At 41.0% G+C, this 13,519-nt stretch overlaps 1 protein-coding gene across 3 annotated transcripts in view; it reads right to left on the reverse strand.

Annotated features, from left to right (window-relative positions):
- Positions 1-13,519, reverse strand: part of SNTG1 (syntrophin gamma 1) — a 214,089-nt gene that overhangs the window by 127,045 nt on the left and 73,525 nt on the right. For 2 of the 3 annotated variants that reach the window (XM_028737010.2, XM_028737007.2), the window contains exon 2: positions 8,654-8,786. The exons of the other annotated variant lie outside the window; for it this stretch is intronic. The gene's annotated coding sequence lies outside the window, so the exon portion shown is untranslated. The remainder of the gene's footprint in view (positions 1-8,653; positions 8,787-13,519) is intronic. 3 annotated transcript variants of the gene reach the window in all.

Consider the following 13,519-nt stretch of genomic DNA (forward strand, 5'->3'; position numbering starts at 1 on the left):
GACCATTTAAACAAAGAAATTCAACTATTTTTCCTCCTTGCTGGGCAATTTGTCAGAATGATCTCTTATTACCAAATATAATCTCTCCCTCTTACCAGGCCTCTGTTTTAAATGAACTGAAATGCCAAACATCATTCCTTCTATAGTACCGTATTGTGCTGTATTGTGCTTTCAGCAGTGATGTCTTACCAAAGCCATATATTTTATTATGTTTATTTATTTAACAAACCCACTGACGGCAGTTGGATTGGGTTGGGATTCTTCTGGTCCTCAACTGGCCCAGCTCCAAAACATTCTGCTTTGTACACTAGCTACCGCAGGCAGAGACATCACTGGAAGTAGCTTCTTCCTACCTGTGGTTTATGTACATAGCTAAGAGCTTCATGGTGGTGGAGTCTAGCACAGCTGGTGGAGCTGGGGAGAGGGACACCTCTACCTCACCCAAATTCCCTCCAGCACAACTGAATGGAGTTTGGACTGGTCTGTCAATCACCCAGTCTTATGACTACTATGGATATTTAGCTTCCATGGTAGATTTTACTAAGTGGATAATATGAGTGCACTACTCTAAAATGTCATGTCAAGATAGGTGAAGGAATTGCTGACTTAAAAGGTTAAATAAGCCACTCTTTTAAACCATAAATTTGTTTAAACTTAAGCATACAGAAGCTTAAGTACTAGAGTTGCCAACCAATTAAATATGTTTTAGCTGATGAACTGCCTGGAATTCAACCAAATTAACTAATTAAATTTAAGTGTATTTACATATTATAGTGGGTAATATTTCATGCATGTCTATACATAGTAATTATGCCTGGGAAATTATAGTAAAATATATTAGACCTTGCATTATAACTTAACAACTGGTAAATTATGAAGTGGAGCTGAATTATGCTGAATCCAATTCTGTGTCTTTTTGTGTTTTTTAAACTCTTGGAAGCATTTGCTCACTGTGATAAATGGTGTGTTTTTTTAAAATGTATATTTCAATTTATAAACCCACCACCCACCAGACTACTGCCAGGGCAGGTTACATCAAGATACCAAACATCTACCATAAACCAGTTTTAAGATTAACCATTTCTCACACCACACCACTCACTCCCCTTGCCTGTGGAACCATATAAACAGCCTCCCGGATTGATCTTAATACATAACCAGGTTAGAAGAGAATAAGATGTTCATTCAGCTATTTGGGACCCAAGTTGTTCAGGGCTTTATGTGTCAGTGTTAGCACTCTGACTGGGCCTGGAAGCATGTTGGCAAGTGAACCACACATTCTTCAGGATTGGTCTCTTGTGGTCCCATCTGGTTGTACCACACAGTGTTCTGCCATTCATATTCTAGACTAGTTGCAACTTCCAAGTTATATTGAAGGGTAGCCCTGCACAGAGCACATTACAGTAAGCCAGTCAGGAATTTATCTATACAGTCTTACCTTGGTTCTTGAACAGAATCCTTTCCGGAAGTCCATTTGACTTCCGAAAACATTCAAAAACCAAGGCACAGCTTCCAATTGGCTGCCAGAGCTCCTTGCACTCAATCGGAAAAAGTTTGCAAACCAGAACACTTACTTCCGGGTTTGCGGCTTTCGGGAGCCAAAACATTCGAGTCATAAGGCATTCGAGAACCAAGGTACAACAGTATATTTCCTTTGCTCACTTATATGAAACTGACAAGTTTCTCTGCAGAAAAAGAAATGGCATTCCTTGTAATTATTCTAGCATCAGTCAAGTGAGGAAGTGCATATATGCCAAGTGGCAAAAGGCTCTTTCTGTTCATTTTGTTTTCCTTACAAGATGCAAGTTAATTATTAACTTCAGATATCAACCCTCGGAAGTGCCCCATGCCTTGTTGTTTACCTCTCTGTTTATGTGGCTGAGATATTAAAAGCTTTGCATGATAAATGATAGCAGTGCTTGGATGACTCTTTAGCACTTGTGTGTGAAGAAGGGGGAGCAGATTACCAATTAGTCCTGCTGAATTTACTCTCATGTGGCAAGAAATCTGAATTATAGATTCAAAACCACAGGGTTGGATCAAGACTGAGGACCAAACTACATGCTATGCTTAATGAGTAGCTCTTTGCCACCACTTCTTCATTTTTTTTAATGAACTACAGTCATGAAGTAGGAGGCATACCTTACAAGGAATGCAGTACATAGGGAGGGGAGACTTATCTCTTCTCTACAAACTGTGATCAGAATTGAAACTGGCTGGCTGCCCATTCTGACACGGCTAGAATGCTTAGGGGAAAAGCTTTCAATTGACACCAGCAGGAAGCTTTTCCCAAGAACTCTAGCAATAAAGGAGATTTTCATTTGTCCTTCCTAGTACACTGCACTTCCAAAAAGGATTGCCACGCCTCCTGCATGCCTATAATTAATAGAAGTAAAACAAGCAAAGTAGCTATGTGCTAGATGTTGGCTTGGTTCATATGTCCTGCTATACCGATCTATGGCTTAGTATGACGATGTCAGTGTGCAGGCTCCAGGGAGGAGATTACATCCTCTGTCATTCTGCAGTATTGCTGAATTGTGCTAAAGCACAATTTGGCATATAGTACATTGTCCACATCCAGGCTGGTGGCTTATCTATCTGTACATGAACCAGAAGCTTTAACAAAGGTTTCTCCTGTGGTTTATGGTTCGTGATTTTTCTGGCCAACCATGGCTTAGATCATCAGTGCAGCATAGCAGCAGAAGGACCAGGGAGGAGCAAAGAGGCTGGTTTAGTGTGACAACTGAACTAGGCCATTAAATATTGTATGTCACATAGGTACACTTAGTTCCTATTGAAATCACTTAAAATAGTCATGGCCAACTCGCAACACTCATTTCAAATGGGACCAAGTATGATTAACTTAGAGTGGTGGTCATCTAAGTTTTAGCCATCTAGTAAACTTACTGAAATTAATGGACCTGACTTAAACATATTCATCAGTTTCAAAACTTGGTTGACTATCACCCATAACATAAAATTCACTGATAAGGGCCAAACCATGCTATGCTCAATGCATAATGATAATGATAGTTAGGAAAGGTAAATGGATGGTGGTGATTGTTTTAGAGATCACAGTGGGGACTGGAGGTTTACTCCCTTTCCTCCCTAACTGCAATTGTGATAAAAATCTGCCCAGAACTACAAGGTTTAGAAAAACTGCTGCTGTTGTTTTAAAAAAGCTCTCATAGCCATACTGAAGAGTAGGGGAAGATTCTTTTGGGGGGTCACAGCTTGGGATGAATGGGGTAACTCTCCTCTCCCTATGTGCAGTAACAGTCCACACACGCAAGCAAGTGCAAGATGTAGTTAGACCCTGAGTCTATAACATCTAGAAATCATCCCACATCTTTCCCATATTGCTTCACTGCTGAGAAGTCTCTCTTCCAAGCAAATGTCCACCTGCAGTATCATTGCCACAGGCTTGCTTGCTTACTTACTTACTTCCTGTTTTGCTTGAACTGGCCCGACACCATCTTTTACAAAACCCTGAAAGAAATCTGAACCATGTTTAATCTTTTAAATGTGGTCATTTGTTTCCAGTGGCCTTGACACTCTGCTGGCTTGATCTTAGCCTCAACAGGATTTCCTGCTTCTTAGCCTGCTCACTTCACAAGCTTGCTTTAACACATGAAAGAATAGAGGCTTGAGAGAATGATCAGAGGGATGAAGCTGGCTCCATTACGTAGAATCTGGGCTTGACTCTAATGACCAGGCTGAAAGATCCATTCATTTGGCAGAACTGACAAAGGAGGCATTAAGGGGATAAGACAAAAGGACTCAAAAGACTATGATGAAGGTATGAGATACTAGAACAGACGTTTTCTGCTAAATAACTCAGAAGGAATCACAATTCATCCACCCTGCTGATGTTTGCTGCACAGCTACAGTTCTTTCCCTAATGAAATATAGAAATGAAATAGGCAGCAAAGATGTGTAAGGAGAATGTAAGCTAGGTGCCAACTGCAGAGAAGTAATTTGTGATGCTATTATGTTTGTGAGTTACTGGATCATCTGAAAACAGAATGAAATCCACATCATTTCCTGGGTCATTTAAGAGAACTCATATGGGTGAAATGCAGATTTTGCTCGGCATATTTCTCTCCTTTGTGAGCATCTTGTGAAGCCATGGGAATCCTCCAGGGATGACACAGAAAACAAAACTTTCTCATGCACTGACAATGCAGAAAGGCAAGAGTGGTGGGTGGTTTGAGAATGCATTACACTGGAAGCTGAACCTTCATGCCACCCTGGGCTTCACTGGGAGGAAGGGAAACTTACAAAGTGAATAAATATAAAAATTGAATTTAAAAAGTGGAAAGGTTCTATGAAGAAAGGAGAAAAGCTAGCAGAGGCAAAGAGCTGAGACAAAATATAGCCTTCAAAGAGCAGGAACAGGTGTCAGCGAGTGAGCCGGCTGTAAATCACACTGTTCAGAGTTAGCAAAAACACAATCTTCACAGATCTGTATGAGTGCCAGCCCTAAGGAGCACAGCAGCGTATCCCCAGTAGGTCTCGCCCCATGGATCAGTTACGAGACTGAAAGTCCCCACCTCCTTACAGTTGTTTAAGTCACCTTCTCCCAAGGGCTTTCCACAAGCAATCAGAAACTATGCCTGCATGAAGCCTGAGCAAGTAAAGTAGTAGCTTTGTGACCACCATGAAGGCCAGCCAATCAGCACTCTGCACAGACAAGACATTGCTTTGGATGGAATGCAGCTTTGGCTTCACGACTGGCAGGCTGTTGTGACAACAAGCACTTCACACCGGTGGGTTTGGGGAACACAAGGAACCTGCCTTATACTGAGTCAGAACACTGGTCCATCTACCTCAGTACAGTGGTACCTTGGGTTTAAGAACTTAATTTGTTCTGGAGGTCTGTTCTTAAGCTGAAACTGTTCTTAACCTGAGGTACCACTTTACCTAATGGGGCCTCCCGCTCCCGCCGTGCTGCTGCCATGTGATTTCTGTTCTCATGCTGAAGCAAAGTTCTTAACCTGAGGTACTATTTCTGGGTTAGCAGAGTCTGTAACCTGAAGAGTCTGTAACCCAAAGCATCTGTAACCCAAGGTACCACTGTACTTTCTCCACAGACTGCAATAGTGGTCTGTGAGACATCAGCACTTACCTGACTTCCCATCCCCATCACTGTGGATTCCTGGGAGGGAGAGAGGGAGGCAGTAGAAAGGTCAGTGTGCTGGTGTGAGAACACCAGTTTGGCTCGGCCGGTGGACTTGTGCCCTGCTGACCTTGCTGCTACCTCTCCTTCCTGGGAAGTCACAGCATTGCCTATGATGGGAGGTCAGGTAAGTGCCAACACTCTGCTGACTGATTGACAGCAGCTTTCCAGGGGTTCACAAAGGCAGTCTTTTTCCTATGTTATAGTAGTATGGTGTGTTTGGAGAGGAGCAGTACCTCTGATGCGGATATGTCGTACTCCCTTGGAAGTAGTTCATCCACCTTTGGTCCCCACCCTACACTCTCACCTGTGGCCCCTAGAAGCTGTCAGCATGGAGCTGCGATCACACAGTAACCAGTAAACTTTCCATTGATGCTGAGCTGGACAAGCATATTAGCAAGGCAACTATGGCAATGGCTTGCCTCTCCAAAAGAGTATGGCAGAATGTGATGCAAATGACCAATACCAAGATGAAGGTCTGCGCGTTGAGCACTCTGTTTTATGGAAATGAGTCATGGGCAACTTACATCTGCCAGGAGCAATGCCTTAATGCTTTACATATGTGCTGTGTCAGGAAGATTTTGGGCACCACATGGTAGGACAGAGATTTGACCAAACAAATATGTGTTCTCCCTAAGCCCACATCCCCAGCACGTTCACACTTCTGTCTCAGTATCATCTACACTGTTTTGGTCTGTACATAGAATGCAAGATGGCAGGATCCTCAAGGATGTGCTCTAAACGGAGCTGGCACGGAGCTCAACAGCACTAGGCCTGTTGAGAAGACCACCTGTGTGTTACAAAGATGTCAGCAAACATGACATGAAGGCTGGCAACATTAACCTCATTGCATAGAAATCCCTTGCAGATTATCAGTGTCTAGTGACAGAGAGACAGGTCATGGATCCATAACAGTGACCAGAGGATGAAGGGCTGCTGGGAGAAGTGCAGAGAGAAAGAATGCCATGGTGCACCTTTAGCAGCAAAACCTTCATCTGCCCCACCTTCAATAAAACATGTCTCTCCCATATGTCTCTCCCATACAGCCACAGCTGGTGCTGTAACTCTCGAATGGTTTGACTTTACCCCCAAAGATGCATAAGACAGATGGATGCCAACAGCATATATTTACCTAATATATTTCAAAGTTAGCAAAAGATCAGAGTGTAAATTGGATAACTACAGGAGTCTGTGGCATTCCCTTCCTTCCGACAGAGGCAGAGCTAGGTGCTCCGGCAGCCGGAGCGGCATACACCTGGGGGGCAGGGCGAGCGGCCCACAGGGGTGGGGCAAGTGCCCCCCGGGGGGTGCCACAAGCAGCCTCTCAGGGGGGTGCAGCAAACGGCGAGCAGAGGCATGGGGGCGGCGGCACGGCAATGTCACCCCCCTCAGGGATGGCACCCGGGACGGACCACACCCACCTTCCTCTGCCACTGCCTTTTGAGACTCTGAAGTTTACAAAGCTATTAAAAATATGTAAGATATTTTTATTTCTTTGAAGGGTTTGTGTGCTATGTTAAAATGTCAGTTAAGCATCAGATGAGGTTCTCCACTAGAAATATGAAAGCAACTTTTTTTGGGAGGAGGGAGTTGTGCGTTGATTAGCCTTCTTGAATCCTCTCTATTTGTTTGAAAACTTCCGTTTTTCTTTGCATGTGTGCTGTGAAAAGATGTGACTATAGTTAGCTACCAACAGACATGTTTTCAACCACTGCTTTTATTTAAGAACTTGGGGGAGATTGATTTAATAAGCCATATGTTTGTTCATTTTTAAGAAAAAAATCTGACCTCTGAACATTGGAAATCTGTATGTTTTGTTTGAAACATTAGTCATAAATCTATGGGATTTATATAAAACTATAGCATCATTTATGCAAGAGAACTGCCTAGGTATGCAAGTTTGCTTAGCAGCAGTTGGAGAATGTGCTGGGGGAAGTTGCTGATAAAATAATAATCTCGAACACATCTCAGGTCTATTATACAAATTTGCCCCTAAATCAGACCTTTTGTGTTTAATCAGCATGCTGTTATCTACTGGCATTTGGTACTCAGGAGATTAGGTATGAGCAAATGAAAGCATTTACTTAAAAAAGCACACCTTATTTAAGTAAATGTGTTGCATTTGTGCATTTCGTTTGCACCAAGTACAATTATCATAGTGTATTAAGTCACTACCACACGCTAATGACTGGAAATAAAAGTGTCATCTTCAAATATCTGAAGGGTTGTCACATGGAAGATGGAACAAGCTTGTTTTTTGCTGCTCCACAGGGTAAGACCTGAACCAACATTACAAGAAAGGAGATTACAACTAAACATTAGGAAGAACTTTATGGTGGCAAGAGCTGTTTGACTATAGAATGGACTACTTCAGAAGGTGGAGAGCCTTCTTTCACCAGAGGTTTTCAAGCAGAGGTTGGATGGCCATCTGTCATGGATACTTTAGCTGAGATTCCTGCATTGCAGGGGTTGGACTAGATGACCTTTGGGATCTCTTGCAATTCAAAAATTCTGTGATCCTGTTATTTGTGTAAAAAAAATTGTGAAGGGAGAAGGAGTAGAATAACTATTCCTATTCTTTATTTTATTTCTGTACAGCATTGTATCACTTGGACAATTTCCATGGAATACTGCTTCTGGGTTGTTATCAGCTAGGGATTACACATACCACTCATTCATCTTTATCAGTGTTTAATTTAGATTTTATTTTAGATTTCCTGCTCTTTCTTTCGGTGCAAGTCTTTATTTCAGGATTAATTGTGTGGGAGTGGGAATAAACTGTGAATCTTGACTGGCTGGTTAGCACAGTTGCTCAGAACTTAATGGTACCTGCTGGAGCTTATTCAGGAAGCAGTTATCTCCCTAAGGCTTCTTAAAATTAAATGAATTCCAAAGGCCACACCATAAGCTTCGCATTGTTGCAGTGCTCATGCACACAGAGCCACACACATATACACATTCTCCCAAGACTCTCCACAGTTCTATCGATGACTCAAGCCTGCAACAGCTTGAGGCCAGTGATATTTCCAAGAATCCAACTGGCATCCATAAAAGAAAAGGCATAAATACAGCAAAGAAGAATTCAAGCAAGTAAGTATTGATTTTCTTTTTAAAAAATTGTTGTAGTTGCAGTTTGGTCTAAAGAGCTACATGGTGATGGAAGATACCAGGCAAATCCCCAAAATATGCCAGCTAAAAATCCACAAGGGGTTGATCTCCCTCTGAATTTGTACAAGTTCACTAAAACCCCAACACTGCTTCTTTCACATCTCTAGTGACAAATGAATTCCAAATTGTGACTGAGCATTTTGTTATAATTTATTGGTTAAATATCAACCTTGTCTTTTGACCAAATAATGCTCAATGCACAAGTAAAAAAATGTATAAATCAAAAAATAACAACAACATGAAAATGAGGCAGGATAAACATCAATTAAATCAGTAGACATTAGGAGAAAAATCAATATAACTCACTAAACACTTCCTTGGACGAAGAGAAGAGAGTTCCAAGGGCGAGTAGTGACATTGACAAGACTCTACTTCCAGTCCCAGAAACCAAGGCTCCCCTTGCCGATACCCAAAATGTCACGGCCGACTTTAATTGCCACTGTGAACAGAAGGAAGACAGTAAAGTCAGAGCCTGAAAGAGTTCTAGTGTGCTTAATCAGAGGCATGCATCCTAGAACAAAGACTGCAGGAAAACCAGGGGAATTGGCAGACAGTATATGGGACAAATATAGTATTTTGCTTTGCAACTAAATAATGGCCACACGTATTTTTTCCATCACATACTGTATTTTTTACTCTATAAGACGCACCAGACCTAAGGCGCACCTAGTTTTTGGAGGAGGAAAACAAGAAAAAAAATATTATGAATCTCAGAAGCCAGAACAACAAGAGGGATTGCTGCGCAGCAAAAGCTGCAATCCCTCTTGCTGTTCTGGCTTCTGGGATAGCTGCGCAGCCTGCATTCATTCCATAATACGCACACACATTTCCCCTTACTTTTTATTAGGGAAAAAGTGAGTCTTATAAAGCAAAAAATATGGTATTCTCTTTCAATACTAGAAATTTTCCAGTGTATCTGAATTGCCATTATAAGAAGCATGCATCAACAAGCAGAAAGGAGCTTTTAAAAAATTCTTCCAAGAAATGGTTCTAAAGTGCCTCGAAAATAATCATAAAACTGCTAGTGTCACGAGTCCCATGGAGATGCCATGGAGGGGATGGTGAGAGCCTGAGGAGGAATGGGAGGTGCTATGACCGCTCCACTCTTCAAAAAGAAAATGTGCAGGGAGTGCATTGATTGTTGGATCAATGTCTTAGCTTGTGCTTAGTCAGGTGTCTATTATACCTCTGTACCTCCTGCACCTTTTCACCTGTGCCTTCCCTATGTACTGATCTGATTTACACATTAAAGGCTTTGGCAAAAACAGAGCTGGGAGTTGAAGTTCATCATCTGGCACTGAAGGCCAAGACAGCTATTAGCACATGAAGTTCATTTCTCTGCTTTTAAATAGTTCTTTTAGAATCCAGTTTCTACTACACTGATTTTACTGCATTCGTTTCCCTTTGTATGAACACTTAACATCACCGCCTAGACTTCAGCAGCCATTAAGGCATTCTTGATACGTTTCATAATTAAAATATGGAAGAGGAAACCTCCTTGAAGCTACAAACTGAGATTTCATTATCACTAGGAATCACCTCAAGCACAACACTTTTCAATGGTGAAAAGTTAGCTTTTCAACAGCATGCCACTGTGTACTGTGGGTGAGATCTAACCCCACTGCTGTGTGGTAATAGAAACCGACTCCACTTATGCATCAAGAAATGGGCAGCAATTCCTTCAGACAACAGCCATTTGCACCTTCAGGCTTGCCTCCAGGGGTAATTTTGGAGAGTGTGAAGCCTACCTCTTGAAGGGGGAAGCTAGAATGCTTCCTTGTAAAGAGCACACTGGAGTCTCTGAATTGCAACCCTGTGTAATAAAGGGAAGCATATCCATGTGTGAATTGCCCCTAAGGGTAGCAAAATAAAGCCTCTCATAATGACAGGCAAACATGACTTGTTTTCACTTTGGCCTTGTACCATCTCCAGCTATCCTTCATTCTAGCATCATTTGTAGTAGGACAACTTTGCAGTAACTAAAATTCTTATTAGAAAATTTGGTGTGAAGTTCTAGTAATTTATTTAAGAACAACTGGGATGTTTTTGGAATGCTAGGCATAAATGAAGAAATGCCAGCGTGGTTTATTCAGTACTTATTTTCGCTTGTGTAACACAAAGTTGGAAAATTTAAAGACGGAGCACATATTGCAATCTGTCTATATTGTGCATCATGGCTTCATGTATCATTTATGCACTGGTTTAGATAAGCACAGTTTTATTATTTCTGCACTGCTTTGTAGTGTTTTCCAGCAATCCTATGTCGCCTTTGCACACATGCCAATATATTATCCATATTTGTTGCTTGGCCTGAGGAAATTTGCAAATGAACAAAACCAATCCAAAAAGTTAAAATAATATTTTATTAAAATCCAGCCTTTATTTACTTTCCCACGCCAAAAGAAGAAGAACTTGCATTCCCTACTTTATAGTATAATAAAGCAGCTTCAATCCTTGGCGATTTCCCACATGTAGCTCCAAAAGGGCCTATCATTCCTCTAACACCAACTGGCCCCCAAAAGCCTTTAAGAAAGATGTTCTGTGCTTAGCTATTTGATGTTCATTATCTCCTTTTGCTCCATTTACACCACATTTCTGGAGTGCCTTGAGCTTCTTTCAATAATCCCATCAATCCTCTCATTTGCTGTATGCTTTGTAGTTTTTATGCTTTGACTTTCACCCAGATATTGTTCTTTGTTGCTTTTGGTTTCTGCTTTCCCTTTTTCATGGCAAGAGGAAACCTTCCCTCCTCTCCCCTCCTTTACATCACTTATTGAAATCCCCTTTGCTCCTCTCCCTGTACCAGTTAAAAGAGGTTGTTTAAATTTTTTTTAAAAAACCTGAAAATTCAGATCAACCTTTTTTCTTCCTTATACATTCATTCTTATTATTGAATACAAGAATCTAAGTACTCTTCATTTAGAGGCTTCTTAAATGTTAGCTTAACCATAGGAGAACTCCTTTCCAATACACAGCTCCAGCACTAATGGAAGATAGCACTTAAGTGACTCAATTGTGTGGGTCTTTCCCACTGAATGGGCATTTCCCATCCTAGCAGGGACCAGTTCCACAGTTGGGTCCCATTTAATCATTCCCAGCCATGTGATTGGATAAAAAAAATTTACCTCAACCATGTAGAAATCAACTCATTCAAAATGGAGCTTTGGCATAGTGATAAAGGATGAGGACATGATCAAGCAATGTGTCAGGTCAGAATCACAGGGAGACATGACAACAGGAGGAACTGGAGTCCAGAAGAGAAATTGTAGATATAAGAAACCAATCATGGCTGGGTCTCCTGTCTGCTTCCAGTGCAATTATTAGAACATTTGTTTCAATACTCTGTGTTGATCATCAGAAGAGATTACATTATCACATTGTCCAGTCTGCATGTGGAAGCAGGGCATATGAGGTCACAGTGTGCACAAAGCATTGCATTCCCATTGGAGTCCTGGTCAGTTGTAACTGCCAAAGGTCATGGGCAGGTTTGATACTGCAACACTACACCCAAATGAAGTGCTTTACTATTTACTACAAGTATAATCAGTCTGGCATACAGAGAATAAAAGAGTATATAAGTTAAAGCATAAAACTGGAGTCTGTTAATAAAAGAACAATCTTTAAGATAAAACTAATAAAGGCATAATGTAAAAAAGTGCCTCTTGAGTCTTGTAGCAACATCAATCAATCAATCAATCAATTTTATTGTTTGTAGACAATACCTTGGTTCTCAAACTTAATCCATTCTGAGTGTCTGTTTGACTCCCAAAAGCATTCGAAAATCAAGGCGTGGCTTCCGATTGGCTGCAGGAGCTTCCTGTACTCAATCGAAAGCCACAGAAGCTGGGTCAGACATTGGGCTTCCAAAAAATGTTCGCAATCCGGGACACTTATTTCTGGGTATGCAGCATTCGGGAGCTGATTTGTTTGGGAGCCAAACCATTAGAGAACCAATGTACCACTGTATAATATGAACACAAACCGCACAGCTGAAAAACAGAGAAAGAACATTGCATACACCAGAACAAGGCAAATCTACAATGTCAGCAACTTCTAGCGACATAGCTTCATGGTATCTCTCAGAAATTTGCTACATTCTCTGTGAAGTCATGCCTGCAGTAGAGAGTCAACCCCAGAGAAGTCTGAGCAATTTAAGCTTTCTTTCAGCATGGTGTTCAAATATTCATCACGGATTTTTGCATAAAAGGGGCAGTAGAATAAAACATGTACAATGATTTTGACCTGTTTTATACCACAAGGACAATACCTTTGCAGGATCGCAGATGGCATTATGTTAAAACTTGCAAGGGAGAAAGCTCTACGTTGGTGGGGATTGTATAGGTGATGCAAATATGGAGTGGCCTGACCAAAGGTAGTATCCCTAGCCCCAATGGATGTTCTAAATCAAATCACAAATTGACAGCACAGTCCTATGCATTTCTACTAAAAAGAAAGCCCCGCTGAGTTCAGTGGGACTAACTCAAGCAGGCATGTACAGACGGCTGAATTTCCCTTCCCAATACTTATTTTTGTCCATTCTCACTTGCTTCTCCTCATGCCTTGAATTATCTATCCCCTGCTATCCATCACACTTCTGTTCCTTCCCTTAGGACTTTTATTTGCTTCCTTTTCTACTCAACAAGTATTTATCTGATTTATTTTTAAAATGCCAATAAGCATTTCCATTTACTTGTTATTTTGAGAGTCCATTCTTATGAAACTGCATAGTCTTTCCATCATTCTTCCATATATATTATCTATTAAAAACTGCAAGCCTTCAGGCAGAGACTTGTCATTTTCTGCAGCAGAAACCCAGACTGACTACCTAATGTTAAAATGGGTATACTGTTTCATTGCATTTTTAATGTAGACAATCACAATTAAATCCAGTGTGATTTTTGCCTTTAGAAACTATTTTAGTGGCAAAACAATCTGCCAAACACAGAATTAATAGGAAACCAAAAATAAAAATGCAAAACTCAGAAACCTTGTCAATGTGTACTACAGTATGATCAAGTTAAAAAAAAAGATGTCAAGTCTAGCAAAAAGGCTCACAGATCTCTAAACCCAATCTCATTATTTAATCCACGTTCCAAGTTCAGACATGATTAAAATAAAATCATGACATTCAAGGACACAATCACTTTTTACACAAATGATCTTTTGCTTGGA

Source organism: Podarcis muralis, chromosome 8, assembly GCF_964188315.1.
Source record: "Podarcis muralis chromosome 8, rPodMur119.hap1.1, whole genome shotgun sequence".
Classification (NCBI taxonomy): Eukaryota; Metazoa; Chordata; class Lepidosauria; order Squamata; family Lacertidae; genus Podarcis; species Podarcis muralis.